This window comes from Hordeum vulgare, chromosome 2H, assembly GCF_904849725.1.
Source record: "Hordeum vulgare subsp. vulgare chromosome 2H, MorexV3_pseudomolecules_assembly, whole genome shotgun sequence".
Classification (NCBI taxonomy): domain Eukaryota; kingdom Viridiplantae; phylum Streptophyta; class Magnoliopsida; order Poales; family Poaceae; genus Hordeum; species Hordeum vulgare.
The window spans coordinates 160,400,379-160,415,371 of record NC_058519.1 but is presented as its reverse complement, the minus strand read 5'-3'; the positions used below and the strand labels follow the sequence as shown (position 1 = coordinate 160,415,371).

The following is a 14,993-nucleotide window of genomic DNA, read 5'->3' as shown; positions in this document are numbered from 1 at the left end:
CAGTACCGAGACTTCAACCAGAGCCAGTACATCTGCACTGTTAGGGTATTTCCAGACTACCCTGGAGCTGAGAAGCCAATCCATTGGTCCTATGGGTTGGGGGTCACCGTTGACATGGCAGTACAGGATGCTGCCTATTCAATGCTGACTATTATGAGAGCGAGACATGCACTGCTGCAGAATTCAGAGTTCCGCTATGTTCCGGCCTCTCAGTCTGGTGAAGAGGGATACCTCAGTGGAGTCTATTTTGATCCTTCTATGGAGGATCCACTTCTGCAGTCCACTGTTGAGATGCTAGAGAACAGAGACAGGGATGCTCGTGCTCTCCGCATGGAGCTTTATGCTACCCGTGCCCGTCTGTGGACAGCTTTGACGCAGCTGGCACCGGTAGTCCAGACAGGGTATGGAGAGATGGAGATGCTGAACCCTGTTAGAACCCATCTTCCGACCCACGTTGACTGGCTAGCTATAGGAGGAGTCACACCTCTTCGGGGACCCCTCTTACCACCAGTCAGGGGACCAAGGCCACATCCGTGTCCTTATGGATCCCAGGGATCTCAGGCTAGAGTGTTTCCTGATCCACAGGTTGAGCTTCCAGGTCATGGAGGTAATCTCTATGAGATGTTCTATGCGGATGCCTGAGCCGTGAGCGGAAGGATAGTATGGTAGTAGCCGTACGTTCACAGTCCTTCGTGACTTGTGAAGTATGTATGTAATGTGAAATGAATTCCGGAGGCCTAGATAAATAATGTATAGGCAGCTTGTAAGCCTCTGATGAGTAGTTTCACAATTTCAGTAGTTTGCTCTTCGGTTAAGGGTGTACTAAACTATGTAAGGGTGTGTATGAACCATGGTGTATATATAGCAGTTGCTTGTTACCATGCTGTTCGGATATTCATTTCCGCATTCCGTGTGTTCAGTACATTCTTACTCCATAGTTAGTATTGATATGATATTGGTCTAAGCTATGAGTTTGTTTGTCAGGATGGTGTTCACTAGGTTGAACCGTGCCCCTGCTCATGAGCAAGGTGAGGGTAGTCAAGCGTCGCAGGAAGACCTGCCTCACCCGCCTTCTCTGGTGGAAGTGATGCTTGAGGCAGAAAGAAACAAAAGGGAGACCAACCGACTGCTAGAGCGTATTGAGCAGAATACGGCTCGACAGCCTAGGAATGCTGCAGTGTCCCTCAATGACTTTGTGAAGCTGTATCCTCCAAAGTTTCATCATTCCGTCGATCCCCTCGACGCCGATGACTGGCTGTGCAGCATCTCACGCAAGATCCGCTTGGCGAATGTGTCTGAGGCCGACAAGGTGACCTTTGCGACATATTTCCTGGAGGGACCCGCCAATCTGTGGTGGGAGAATTTTGAAGCTATGCGTCCCGCTGAACCAGTGGCCACATGGGCAGACTTCAGTGCAGCTTTTCGTCTGCACCATATTCCAGAGGGCCTGATGGACAGAAAGAGAGAGGAGTTCTGTGCTTCACTCAGGGCAAGTTGTCTGTGGATGCCTATAGCCGCGAGTTCGGTAATCTCGCCCACTATGCAACAGAGGAGGTGTCTACTGACGCCAAGAAGCAAGCAAGATTCCGTAAGGGTCTGAGCCCTGAGCTCCGTCGAGACCTGCGCCTCCATGAGTGTGCAAGTTTTCAAGCCCTGGTCAACAAAGCGATCAGTGCGGAGACTGGTCATACTGACTTCAAAGCCACAAGGAAGCACTCCCGTGACTTTGGCTCATCTTCTGGTTCCGCGTTTCCAAAACACAGGCTGTGGGTTCCAAACAGTTCTCTGCCGCCAAGATACACTCCGAGGCCATCCTACGTGGCGCCTCAGACGAATCAGGCCAACCCTCCAGCAAAATCTTATGGTGGTCCAGCTAGCAATGCTGCACCACGTGCCAACCAGGTGATATGCTATAAGTGTGGAGAACCAGGGCATTATTCCCGTGAGTTTCCTCAGAATGTGGGTGCCAAGCAACCCGGAAAGTCCGTCGGGCAGGCCAAGTCGGGCAAAGCTTATTATGTGAAGCCAACTCCTGCACGTGGCCGTGTGAACTATGTGTCAGCAGAAGAAGCTACAGAGGACCCCGACGTCATGCTGGGTACGCTTCTTGTTAATCATCACCCAGCGTCCGTTCTCTTTGACACTGGGTCTTCTCATTCCTTCATTTCAGAAAGTTATGCACAGTTGCATAACATGTCATTTTGTGATATGCCAATCCCATTGGTTGTCCAAACCCCTGGTAGTAAATGGCAAACCTCTAGGATAACCTATGACAATGAAATTCTAGTAGACAGGCTAGTTTTTCTAGCCTCATTGATAGCATTGAAATCTTCGGATATTAATATCATCTTGGGCATGGATTGGATGTGAGCTCACAATGCCAAGATTGATACTCATTCTAGAAATGTCCAGCTTACCCATCCCTCGGGTGAGATAGTAAATGTCTCTACTCGAGTTGCCAAATGCCAACTCTATTCCCTAAATGCCAACCCTCTTCCGGAACTTGAAGACATTCCGGTAGTCCGTGACTTCACGGATGTTTTGCCAGAGGAACTGCCAGGAATTCCACCTGACAGAGATGTAGAGTTCGTGATAGATCTTGTTCCGGGAACAGTCCCAATAGCCAGAAGACCTTATAAGATGGCACCCCTGGAGCTAGCCAAACTTAAAAAGCAACTAGATGAGGCCTTGAACAATGGTTTCATTCGTCCTAGCTCTTCTCCTTGGGCTTGTCCCATCGTCTTCGTCAAGAAGAAAGAAGGAACGGATCGGATGGTTGTAGATTACCGACCAGTTAACCTGGTCACCATAAAGAACAAGTATCCGCTCCCCAGGATCAACGACCTGTACGATCAGCTCGCTGGATCCTCAGTCTTCTCCAAAATGGATTTGAGGTTGGCACACCATCAAATCAAGATTAAGAACAGGGACATTCCAAAAACGGCTTTTGTTACTCGTTATGGCCAATATGAGTACACCGTTATGTCCTTCGGTTTAACCAATGCCCCAGCCACCTTCTCTCGGCTGATGAATTCGATCTTCATGGAGTATTTGGATAAATTCGTTGTAGTATACCTCGATGATATTCTCATCTACTCAAAGAATGAACAAGAACATGCCGAGCATCTAAGGCTGGTATTGATGAAACTTCGAGAGCATCGCCTTTATTCCAAATTTTCAAAATGTGAATTCTGGTTACCAGAAGTGACCTATCTAGGCCACGTAATCTCTGGTAAGGGTATTGCTGTCAATCCCGAGAGAGTTCAAGCTGTCCTTGATTGGACTCAACCTGAATCGGTTAAGCAAGTGAGGAGTTTTCTTGGTCTAGCGAGCTATTGTCGCCGCTTCATCGAGAATTTCTCCAAGGTTGCAAAGCCTCTAACTGAACTCCTCAAGAAGGATAAAAAGTTTGAGTGGACACCACAGTGTGAGCATAGTTTTCAGTAACCGAAAAGACACCTGACTTCCGCACCTGTGTTGCTACCACCAGATTTTTCTAAGGACTTTGTTATCTATTGCGACGCCTCGCGACAAGGATTAGGTTGCATTCTCATGCAAGATCGTCATGTGATCGCATAAGCATCTCGACAGTTGCGTCCACATGAGGATAATTATCCCACACATGACCTTGAGCTTGCAGCTGTGGTCCATGCACTAAAAACCTGGCGACATTACCTTCTGGGTAATCGTTGCGAAATATTCACCGATCACCAAAGTCTGAAATATATCTTCACCCAGCCGGATTTGAATCTCAGGCAAAGACGGTGGGTTGAGTTGATCTCGGATTACGACTTAGGGATAACTTACACCCCGGGGAAGGCCAATGTTATGGCCGATGCGCTAAGTCGTAAATCGTATTGTAACAATTTGATGCTACAACAAGGTCAACCACATCTCCATGAGGACTTTCGGAAGTTGAATCTTCATATTGTTCCTCAAGGATTCCTTTCTACCCTGGTGGCGAAGCCTACTCTTAAGGATCAAATTATAGCTGGCCAAAAGCGTGACAAGGGTATATCACGGATCAAGGAGAATATTTTTAGCGAAAATGCTAAAGAATTTTCCATGAATGATCAAGGTGTTGTGTTCTTCCAGAATCGTTTAGTGGTTCCTAAGAACCCACATCTAAGGCAGTTAATCCTTAAGGAGGCTCATGATTCTCCTCTCACCATTCATCCCGGTAGTACTAAGATTTATCAGGACCTACGCCAGAGGTTCTGGTGGACTAGGATGAAGAGAGAAATTGCTGAGTTCGTTGCTAACTGCGACGTTTGTCGTCGAGTTAAGGCAGAACACCAAAGGCCTGCTGGCACCCTCCAACCTCTAGCTATTCCTGAATGGAAATGGGATAAAGTTAGCATGGATTTCATTACCGGATTTCCCAAGACCATGAAAGGAAATAATGCTATCTTTGTGGTCATTGACCGTCTTTCCAAAGTGGCTCATTTTCTTCCTGTTCGTGAGAGTATAACAGCTAGCCAGCTAGCAGAGTTATATATCTCTCGAATAGTGTCTCTTCATGGTGTTCCCCTGGAAATTAACTCGGACCGTGGAAGTATTTTACTTCTCGCTTCTGGGAAAGTTTTCAGAATGCCATGGGGACTCACCTATCTTTTAGCACTGCTTTCCATCCCCAATCAAGTGGTCAAGTAGAAAGAGTGAATCAAATCCTAGAAGATATGCTCCGAGCTTGTGTTATTTCATTCGGTATGAATTGGGAGAAGTGCCTTCCATTCGCCGAATTCGCTTATAACAATAGTTATCAATCAAGCTTGGGCAAAGCCCCTTTTGAAGTTCTCTATGGACGAAGATGTCGAACCCCTCTTAATTGGTCAGAAACCGGAGAGGGGCAACTCTTTGGCTCGGACATGATCCAGGATGCAGAAGAGCAGGTTCGCATTATTCTTGAAAAGTTGAAAACAGCCCAGTCTCGTCAAAAGAGCCAATATGATCGTCATCATAAGGCTGTGACCTTTGAAGTTGACGAGAAGGCTTACCTTCAGGTTACACCTTTAAAGGGTACCCATCGATTCGGTATCAAGGGCAAATTGGGTCCTCGTTACATTGGTCCTTTTCGCATTCTTGCCAAATGAGGAGAAGTTGCCTACCAGTTGGAACTTCCTCCGCATCTTTGCAAGGTTCATGATGTTTTCCACGTCTCGCAACTCAGGCGTTGCCTTTCGGATCCTATCCGTGAAGTGGACCACGAAACACTTGATCTACAAGATAACCTTTCATACCGAGAATACCCCGTGCGTATTCTTGATCAAGCTGAGCGTACCACTCGACGTCGAAACCTCAAGTTTATTAAAGTTCAATGGTCAAATCATTCTGAAAAGGAGGCAACTTGGGAAAGAGAGGATCGTCTCCGACTTGAGTATCCTGCGTTATTCCCGACGACATCTAAATCTCGGGACGAGATTCTTTTGAGTGGGGGTGAGTTGTCACATCCCTAACCCTTAAGCAAGATAGCATTGTGCTCATGTCTTCTTTGCATTTGCATCTAAGAAGTTTCAACAAAAGCAAGAAAGTGGCAAGGAAAAAAAAACTCAAAACCCTAGCCACCATTTCAATTAAAGGAAATCTCAAACTAGTTCAAAATCAATGAACCCAAAATGGCCTCAAGAAATGTTCAAACTTTCTGATAAATCATGAAAGTAAATGAGCATTGGAGAAAACTATTTTCTTGACAATTTAAGCATTTTAAATAAATGCAAAAGGCTACTAGTTTCAAGTTTTAAATTTGAAATCAGAATCTATAAATTTCCAAAAATGTTGAAAACTTTAGAAATGGTTGGGAATGTTATAACAATTATTTCATGAGGTCTAAAACAGTTTTTACTTTTGTTTTGGAGCTGAATTAATTAGCAAAAAAATAATTAGCAAAACAGAAAAACAAAAACAGAAAAAAATGGAAAAACCTTACCTGACGCCTAGCCTGGCCCGGCCCATCTCCCTCGCTCGTCCCCTCCCTCGCGCCAGTAGGCAGCAGGAGGTGGCCGCCGCCCCCTCCGGCACGGCCACGCACCTGCGTGCGTGCCTGGCCGCCGCCTCGCGCTGGCGACGACGGGGATAAGGTCCCAGAGCCTTCCCTATCCATTCCCCGCCTCGGTTCTCCTCCTCCTCCCGGATCTCCTCCTCCTCCTTGCTGCCGCCATTAGAGCCGAGCTCGAGCTCGAGCTGCCCGTGCCCCTGGCCATAGGATTCCCTCCCAGAGCACGCCATTAGCTCCGCCTCGTCGCCCTTGTCATCTCTGCAGAAGCCGAAGCTTCCTCGAGCCCTGCAACGCCCACAACGCCGTCGTCTTCCACCTCCGGCCGCCGGACCTCTCCCGTCGATTCGCTTCCTCCGGCTCATCCCCGAGCCCCTCTTCAGTGCCATCGGAACCGCCGTGAGCTCGTCGTCGTTTCCCCTCTCGCCCCACGCTCTCCCGTGCATCGTAGCCTAGTTCCCCACCAAGGCCGAGAGCTTCTCGCCGCCGGCCATGGCGCTGCCGTCGCTGTGATGACCGATCCACGCGCCCGAGCTAGGATTCGAGCTCCTGGAGCCTCCAGGAGCGTGTCGAGCCCTCTAGCTGCCCTCCCCGTGCCCTAGAACCGCCCCGTATAGAAGGCCGAGCTTCGGCCGCCGCTCCGGCTCGTCGCCGACGCCTCTTCCGGCGACCCTAGCCTCCCCAGATGGTCCTGCCAGATCGGCCACTTCGCGAGCATGCTATAGCTGCAACCCGTGTGCGTTTTGGTGCTGTGCAGCGCCGTCTAGGTCGCCTCCGGCGAGCCCTCCGCCGCGGGCCTGGTCGCCGGCGACCACCCGCCGGTGGGGGTCGACGTGGCAAGCTAACCCAGCAGCTTAGGGGCCTAATCACTCGCTGACAAGTGGGCCCAAGGCCAACTCAAACCTCAGTTAGGGCTGGTCAGCGCGGGATTAGTCCTAGAGAGGCTGACCAGTGGGGCCCCCCTGTCAGGTTTGACCTGAACAGGTCGGCTGACCTGCTGACGTCAGCCTGAGGCAATAAATAGAATTTCCAGTATAAAACTAATTCAGGAAATTGCTAAAAATTGTAAAAATCATAGAAATTAATCTGTAACTCCAATGAAAATAATTTATATATGAAAAAGTATCAGAAAAAATCAAAGATTCTGATTATGCTATTTTGAACTATGTTTGAAAAAGTTACAGAACCCTAAATTGTGGAATAAGGAATAATTCAATTCTTATAATTACTTTTTAAATGGAATTTGGAAAATTATTCAAATTTCATTATGAATACAATGATCACACACTATCCTACTTACAAATCAGTACCATAACATGACATTTCATGCATGCTAACATCAAGTTGATCTGAGCATCAGGCCGAATCAATTAAAACGGTATCCGAGAATACCCCGTTGGAATTGCTATTTGAATGTGATTTAAATCAACTCTAAACCTAATACATGTTGGAAATAATAACTTATCACCTTGCATTCTCATGCCATGCTCATGCATCATTTTGAGTGCATATGATTGTTATTGAATGTTGCCATTCATTTCGGTAGGCTCCGCACCCCCGGATTCCACCGACTATCCGTCTGACGGATATCGTTCCTCCACTGAGCAACAAGGCAAGCAACCCTTTTGATCATCCCGATAAATCCCATGTTCTTGCTCCTGCACCTATTTATTGCATTAGGATCAAATGCTTCAACTGCTTTTGCCACGATAGTTGGACCCACTTCCTTTGCATGACTTAACCTTGTCACAGTAAATAGCCAAACCTTGCAACCTAGCAAACCTGGTAGTTGCTTGAGCTATGATGTGCCTTATCCTGCTATGCATGCTATGCTTAGAGTATTGTATGGTCTGTCATCTGGGAGATGAACAAAATTGTGGAATATGTTCGGTGAGCAAAGGTTGTGTGTTGAACTTGATTTGGTAAAGGTACCGGTGAAAGGCTGTGTAGGAGTACATGGCGGGTTGTTTCATTGGAACCGTCCTTAGGAACTGAGTTCCGTGTATGTAATCCAAGACTAGATACTACCACATGCTGGGCCCTGAAATATGACCCCGCTCGGCCTATTAATCGCGTAATACTCGGTCCACGAGTTGCAAGTAGTTTCTGGTGTTTATAGTAATGCTGGAGGCCGTGCATGGTGCTGACCTGAGAGGTGGGCCGTGATGCGGTAGGCAGTGGCACGGTGTACCAATTGGCACCCGGATGGTGGGCTTGGGAACCCTGCGCACATCGTTTGAGGCCGTGGCGAAAACCTCGGCCGGACTTCCGTACGGGTTACTCTCAGATAGGCGATAAACCTGGACTAGGTACTAGTGTGGTTAACGGTCGTGGCCGACTCCCTCGCTGGGCTTCCGCTTGAAGGTTGCCGAGGTGCATGACGTGCACATGGGGATAAGTGGCGAAAGCGTGTGTGACGAAGTACACCCCTGCAGGGTTATGATCTATTCGAATAGCCGCGTCCGCGGATATGGACTACTTGGAGACATATGTTTTTCATAGATAACTTCAATGGCTACTCATAAAATTGTCAAGATAAGCATGAGTGTCGTGGACGGCATTTCCGTATGGAGACGGAATGATTCCACGATAGTGTATTGTTGTGGTGTTAGTGGACTCGTGTGCGAGAAATCAAGTTGTCAAAACTAATTTCAAAATGCAAGTTGTCTAGCCACGAGTCAAATGCCGGCTTCCCGCATGAAACCCCACAATACCTTTTGATACCTTGCATGAGTAGTTAGTTCTCCTAAAGTCTTGCTAAGTACCTTCGTACTCATGTTTGCTTAATAAATGTTGCAGAGATTGCTAATGACCCTAATGGAGGGTTCTTCGTAGACATCGACGACGACGAGTAGCTGGTGTCCCAGCTACGATCTGGCCCTACGTCGGCTCTGTAGTATAGTCAGGCCATGTGCCTTCTAGTTGCCCTGTCTGTACCCAGACAGTTTATAACTCTTCCGCTGGCTTGTATTTGTATGACTGCTATTGTGGGTCGAGAGACCTTAATGTGTAATATTATGTGTGTGGCTGTTCCGAGCCTCTTAAATAAAGGTTGTATGTTTATGGTTATGTTGTGATGCCATCGATGTATCTATACATATCGGTATGCCATGCGTACGTGTGTCTTACTTGATATGTATGGGATTCGAATACCTAGTCGTGGACTTTAGTAGCACTCCTTACAAGGAAATGCCCCTTTGTGATCCAACGAGCCTTGGTAGTTCGCTACTGCTCCGGACACATTGGTTGACCGGCATGTGTCCTTCTTAGCTGCTGTGTCTGTCCTCTTTGGGGAAATGTCACGCGACGTAATGGAGTCCTTGTAGCTTGCTACGACTCGTCTACGTTCGCTGATGACCGACACCTGCTTTGTTGGGTCATGTATGTCTGTCCTTGTGCGGAACTGCCACTTTGGTTTATGACTAGACATGTCGATCCGGGTTCTTTGACATTGGATTGCTAGCGACACCTATCGCATACGTGAGTCAAAAGACGCAAACGGTCCCGGCTAAGGTAAGGCTGCAGCCGTGGAGTTAACCGTGCGTGAGACCACAAAGAGATGCGATGTGTTACAGGCTGGATTCCTATGACTTAGGATCGGGGTCCCGACAGGGTTGGGGAGAGAGGCCATGGCCGGCGACGAGGTCGATGGCGGCGGTGATGTGGGAGGGGAAGAGGCTGGTGTGGGTCCTGAGTCGATGGTGTGCGGCGCAGGGGAGGGGAGAGGAGGGGGGAGAGGAAGGATAAGAGAGCAAGGGGAGAAATAAATGAGGCAGGGGGTGGATGGAAAATACCCACGAGGACTGAGGAGAGCTAGGGTCACTACAAGAAATATGCTCATACATGATGTTTTTTAAGACGTCATTGATGAATTCGTCATAAATCTATGACGATTTCATCCGAGATTGTCGTAAACCGTTTGAGGGGATCAAATCTACATATAAATTACGACGATGTGAGTCAAAAACGTCGTAACTCCATAATATGAGATCGTCATAACTTTTACGACGATTATGAAAATGTCGTAACATGTTCTAACTATGTTGACATGTCACTCGTGGGTCCATTCTATGTCACGCGCCAAACCTGCCTAGGTTGTGAAGCAACCTACTATTCTGTCATTCCAAAAATTCTCAAAAAAGTCTCATAAATACTTTGGATCATATATTCCTCAAATATGTTAAAACCCTTCCTTCCATAGTTTAAAAATAATTCAACAATATTCATTTTCCTATTCTGTTCAGAATAGCACTTTGTGAAGGAAGTGTTATTTCTATTTTTTTGATTACCCTCATATTTTTTTAGCACTCTTTCCTATCCAAATCATTGCCTCATGAAAACTTTCGTAACAATTTGTGTAGTAAATCTTTCTCAGTAAATTTCCAAAGTTTGTGTTCAGCTAACAACTTTGTGAAGGAATGACTAGATAGGAATATCCTGATGAGTTGAATTTGTGCCACATCTTCTATGTGTCCAAAACATAGCTCTCTAGAAAAGTTTAGCCCCATCTGACAATCCATGTGAGCTCATCATCCAATTTTTGTTTCTGGTAATATTTTTATTTTGTGAAGCAACTACATTTTATATTGCTTTATAGTTGATGAAAATTTACCACGGGATGAAACTGACCATATAACCTCACTCCACCAAATTTTAGCTCATTTAATTCAGCCAGTTTCCCTCAATATTTTTTCCAATATTCTGTTTAGTAGAGAGCATTGTGAAGGAAGTACAATTTTTGTTTATCCAAATTTTATGAAATTTTTACAATGCCTTAATGTGCCCAAATTATCATCATACACCAAATTTCAGCTCAATCCATTCATTCATTTGATCCCAGCTTCGACATCCATATTTCTGCATAGTGTGGTACTTTGCAAAGCAAGTGCCACCTATGTTCATTCATTTGAGCTAAAAATTTGCCACGAGAGTCTCCTTGGTACATGATCACCCTCAGCCAAAATTTAGGCCCATTGTCTATGTTCATTACCCGCACCGCTAATCAAACACTTGGCTGCTAATTCATGTTTGAGCTTAGTTCAAATTTGACCTGCTTCTAGTTGAATCGATGAAAATTTGACTTTTTTCACGAGAGGTGGATAAAAGCTTTTGACACCCAACCATTTAGTGAATTGTACATTAAATGTGGCCTAGTATTTTAGAAAATTGGTTTGGTCCAATTTTACAACAAATATATGGCATGTCATTAATAAAAAAACTCATTTTGGTCACTCGAAAAATAGAAAATGTTTTTTATGGAAAGAAAATGCCACCCCAAATCAACATTGTTGGTCATCCCTAGATACACACATGTGCAAAACATTGGTTCAGTTCAACAAACTATAAGAGGTTAAATGTTACCCTGAATAAGAGGGTAAAAACTATAAAACAAAAACAAAAAACAAAATTTTACTAGATGAACTCTGATTGGTGATATCAGTTGTGACATGGATCAATGACATGGCAAGCATCCGTCCGTCCATCCATCCATATATCCGTCCCTCCGTCAATCCTAGCCCTCTCTCTCTCGCAGAAAACACCTCCCTCTCTCTCGCGTTCAAAGCCTAGCCTTGCAGCCGCCTCACACCACCGCCCCCCGATCCAGATCTGACACCCACCTCCCTCTGCACCCTCCCACCACCGCTCCCCGATCCAGATCCACCACACACACATCCCTCCGCTTGCCGCCGGTCTACACCATCCCTCCGCTGTCCCCGCTCCCCATCCAGGAGCCGCTGTCCCCGCTCCCCATCCAGATCCAAACCCTAGCTCAATCCCACTCGCAGCCCCGCGGCCCCGACCCCAACCCCTCCCTCTCCCCCGATCCGCAGCCGAGGAGGACCAGTGCGGCGAGGAGTACGTGCGGGCCGAGGAGGACCAGTGCGGCAACCCTACCTTGCCCGCCCTCACCATCGTGCTGCGCGCCGCTGGCGCCGGCGAGTGCTGGCACAAGCACGTCACCTTCCTCGCCCACCTGCTCGAGGTCTACCGGATCCTGCTCGAGGTGTTCAAGGACGCCGACAACGACGCCGGGCAGCGGCTCAACAACGACATCACCGCCCCCTTCCTCCAGCTCGTTAGCGACGGAGGTGCCCACACCCTTCCCTCCCACCCCCTCCTCAATTCACCATTCCGATGCTCAAGATGTGATTTTTTTTCCGATTTCCGCAGGGCATGATGTTGTCCCCCGGCACGAGGCGCTGCAGATGGCCGCCAGGATGGGGTTGGACCTGGTCGAGGTACCGCCGCATCTCCTCCTCCTTCTTCTTATTCTTCACCATGTGCTGCCAATTTTCACTTCTCATGGTTATCTCGGTGTTGCCGCCTGTCGGCGCATGTCGACCGGAAATCGAACCCTCCGGTTTGCAAGATCATGGACTTCCACAAGGACAAGTATAACAAGGATGCCCAGCAGAAGCAGCGCCTGAAAACCAAGGTGTGTGTGTGTTTGTTTGTGATGAATTCGTCGTCTCATCGCTACTGGAGCTGAGTTGAAATGCTTAGAACAGGGGAAGCCGTGTTCGTAATCATGCCAGATCTTAGGATTGTGAACTAACGGCTCGTTGCTTGAGCCTTTCGTTTCTACTTTCTGTACTAAAAAACAACGGCATATGGTTATTGTGAGAGCTATAGACATAATATTCTCATATCAGTAGGATAGATGCAAGACGTCGAAAATGGCCATAGTCTTCTCACTTTCTGCCATACTAACGCGCTTGACAGTGTAACCAGAACCCATTTGTGGTCGCTGTGCTGTGTCCTGGAGTTTAATTACTTAAGAGGACCATTTGCTGATTCCAGTAAGATCTTCCTGCCGTGTCATAGAAAAAGACGATTCCAGATTAGAAATATATATGTGCTCTTGAAAAGAAAGGCCATGCTGAATGAAGGCTTAAGAACCGAGCAAGTGAAAATCGCGTTGTTAAAAAGTTATCTCCGTCCATGCTTGTAAATTGTAATTGTGTCAGACCATTGTATTCTGAACTAACAGTTCCCTCGTCCGTGTTATGGAAAGTGTTGTTAAAACAACAATCAGTCTCAGCTACATAAAGTATCGTTCGCTCTAGTTAGTAGTCTAGTCATAGTTTCTTTTAGAAGACACAGATAAGTCTTTGGTTTGTACGGAAATAACGGTATTTGATTATGCTGAGAACTGGCCTAGATTGCACCGATACAGATGCGCGTATCAGTATCGGGGCGATACAGATACGTAAATACATCATTTCTGAAAAGGATCAATATGGCGATACATTTTACTATTTTTGAAAAAAAATGTTATCAATTAAGCATCAAGCCATTTAACATATATTTTATCAGTGCAGTCCATTATCTTCTATCTTCTTATCCATGATTCCAACAAAAGCAAGATACTGATTCCAGGAACATTTGGTTGTTGTGTTCGTGTGTTGGAGTATATTTAGATAGGGAATTATTTACTTATTCCAGGAACATTTTACTGTTGTGTGTGAAAGAAGATGATTTCGAGTAACTGTTGCATCTACAGCAGAAATATTTAAGGGCTCTTGAAAAGTAACATTGTGCTAAATGTAGCCTTATAAACCTACTAAGGGAAAACAATGTTAACCATTATATCTCCTTCCATGTTTATATTACTTCTGCATAAGTCATGGTAAATGTGCACCTTCAATGGGCTTTGATCTCACATCTTAACGAAAATAGTAAAATCTCTCTCATTATTTTGCATCTGATTTTCGCAGTCTGCTATTGCTTTGCGTGGTGGTGATATCAAAGAAGTGCGGTTTAAGGCGAAAACTGTAAGTTTTCACTACTCCCTTTCTCTCAAAATGTAAGACGTTTTTTGGGATATTTGAAGGGAAAACATTGGTACTTGCTTTCTCGCAGTAATAGTGAATGTTCTGTTGTTCTACATAACGTTTTTGTTCGGATGTGCAATGCGTGATTGATTGCCACCTTTTAGCTGTAGTAACAGCTTGATTGGACTGCTACATCCTTTTTTCCTGTTTGTTTGGACCTATACCTAGTTGATCTCACTCATTTCCAAAGTCATAGATATATTGTGTTCAATATGGAGGCCTTGTGCCATGCGGCATTGTTGAGGAACATAAATTATTGTTTGCAGGAAATTAAAGACATGAAGGTGAAAGCAGATGCAATTACCAGGCTGATGGAGCATGGATACAAGGTGAAGGTAAGAGAGCTCGCATACTTTTTAGTTTTTTGTATCGTATGGTTCTGCAAATCTTTGGTGACAACCCAAGGAACTGTAACACGACTTGTCAACAGGTCTTATCTATGGGTTTTGCTTTTTAACTTCTTTTTATACTAGTTTACTGGGCAATCCCCAAGGAAATCTTATATCTGGACAAGGGAAACCAAACAGTGTGCAACGATTAGGCGGCTTTTGTCGCTCCCAAAGTCATAGATATATACGAACCAATGATTATGATCAGGAACAAATCATTGGTCCCAATTCAGTTATGTATGTAGCTGAAGTGTAGTATGCTCTTAATTGCATGGTTCTCCATGTCTCTTTTTGTGCCTATATAATGCTGCTTTCTGGGAATAAACCTGTCTGTTTCATATCTTGTTTGAGCAATAGTTTCTGTTTGATCTAAACTGTTCCTTTCTCTTCACCTGAAGCAGTAATTACCTGAAGGACTTATTCTTCATTTCTACCTAAGATGGTAGTATTTGAGACAATCTTTTCTACTGTGAACCAACATGGATGTTCATATGCATATGTTTACCTTACATTCTTGGGTACAAGTAGTGAAGAACTGAGTGATGCTCCTGTTTGGCAGTGCATGGCGACGCCCGCAGGTAACGAAGCAAAAGATTTAGGCGGACCGCTATCTCGGTTATTAGGACTGGTGAGGACTCCGTTCTGTACTATGGAGCACCTGAAGAGGATCGCCGAGGAGATGCAGAAGCAGGTGGCCGTTGCAGGCGCCATCCAGCCCAAGGAGGAGAACGACTTGGAGTTTGGATGTCTTATGGAAACCTGGAAGATGTATTATGT

The 14,993-nt window shown here is 45.9% G+C and overlaps 1 long non-coding RNA gene across 1 annotated transcript; it reads left to right on the top strand.

Annotated features, from left to right (window-relative positions):
• The first annotated feature begins 12,391 nt into the window (after positions 1–12,391).
• Positions 12,392–14,162, top strand: LOC123429840. Its single transcript, XR_006622763.1, has 3 exons — positions 12,392–12,428; positions 13,711–13,767; positions 14,094–14,162. It is a non-coding gene; the product is annotated as an uncharacterized LOC123429840 (long non-coding RNA).
• The last annotated feature ends 831 nt before the right edge of the window (positions 14,163–14,993 follow it).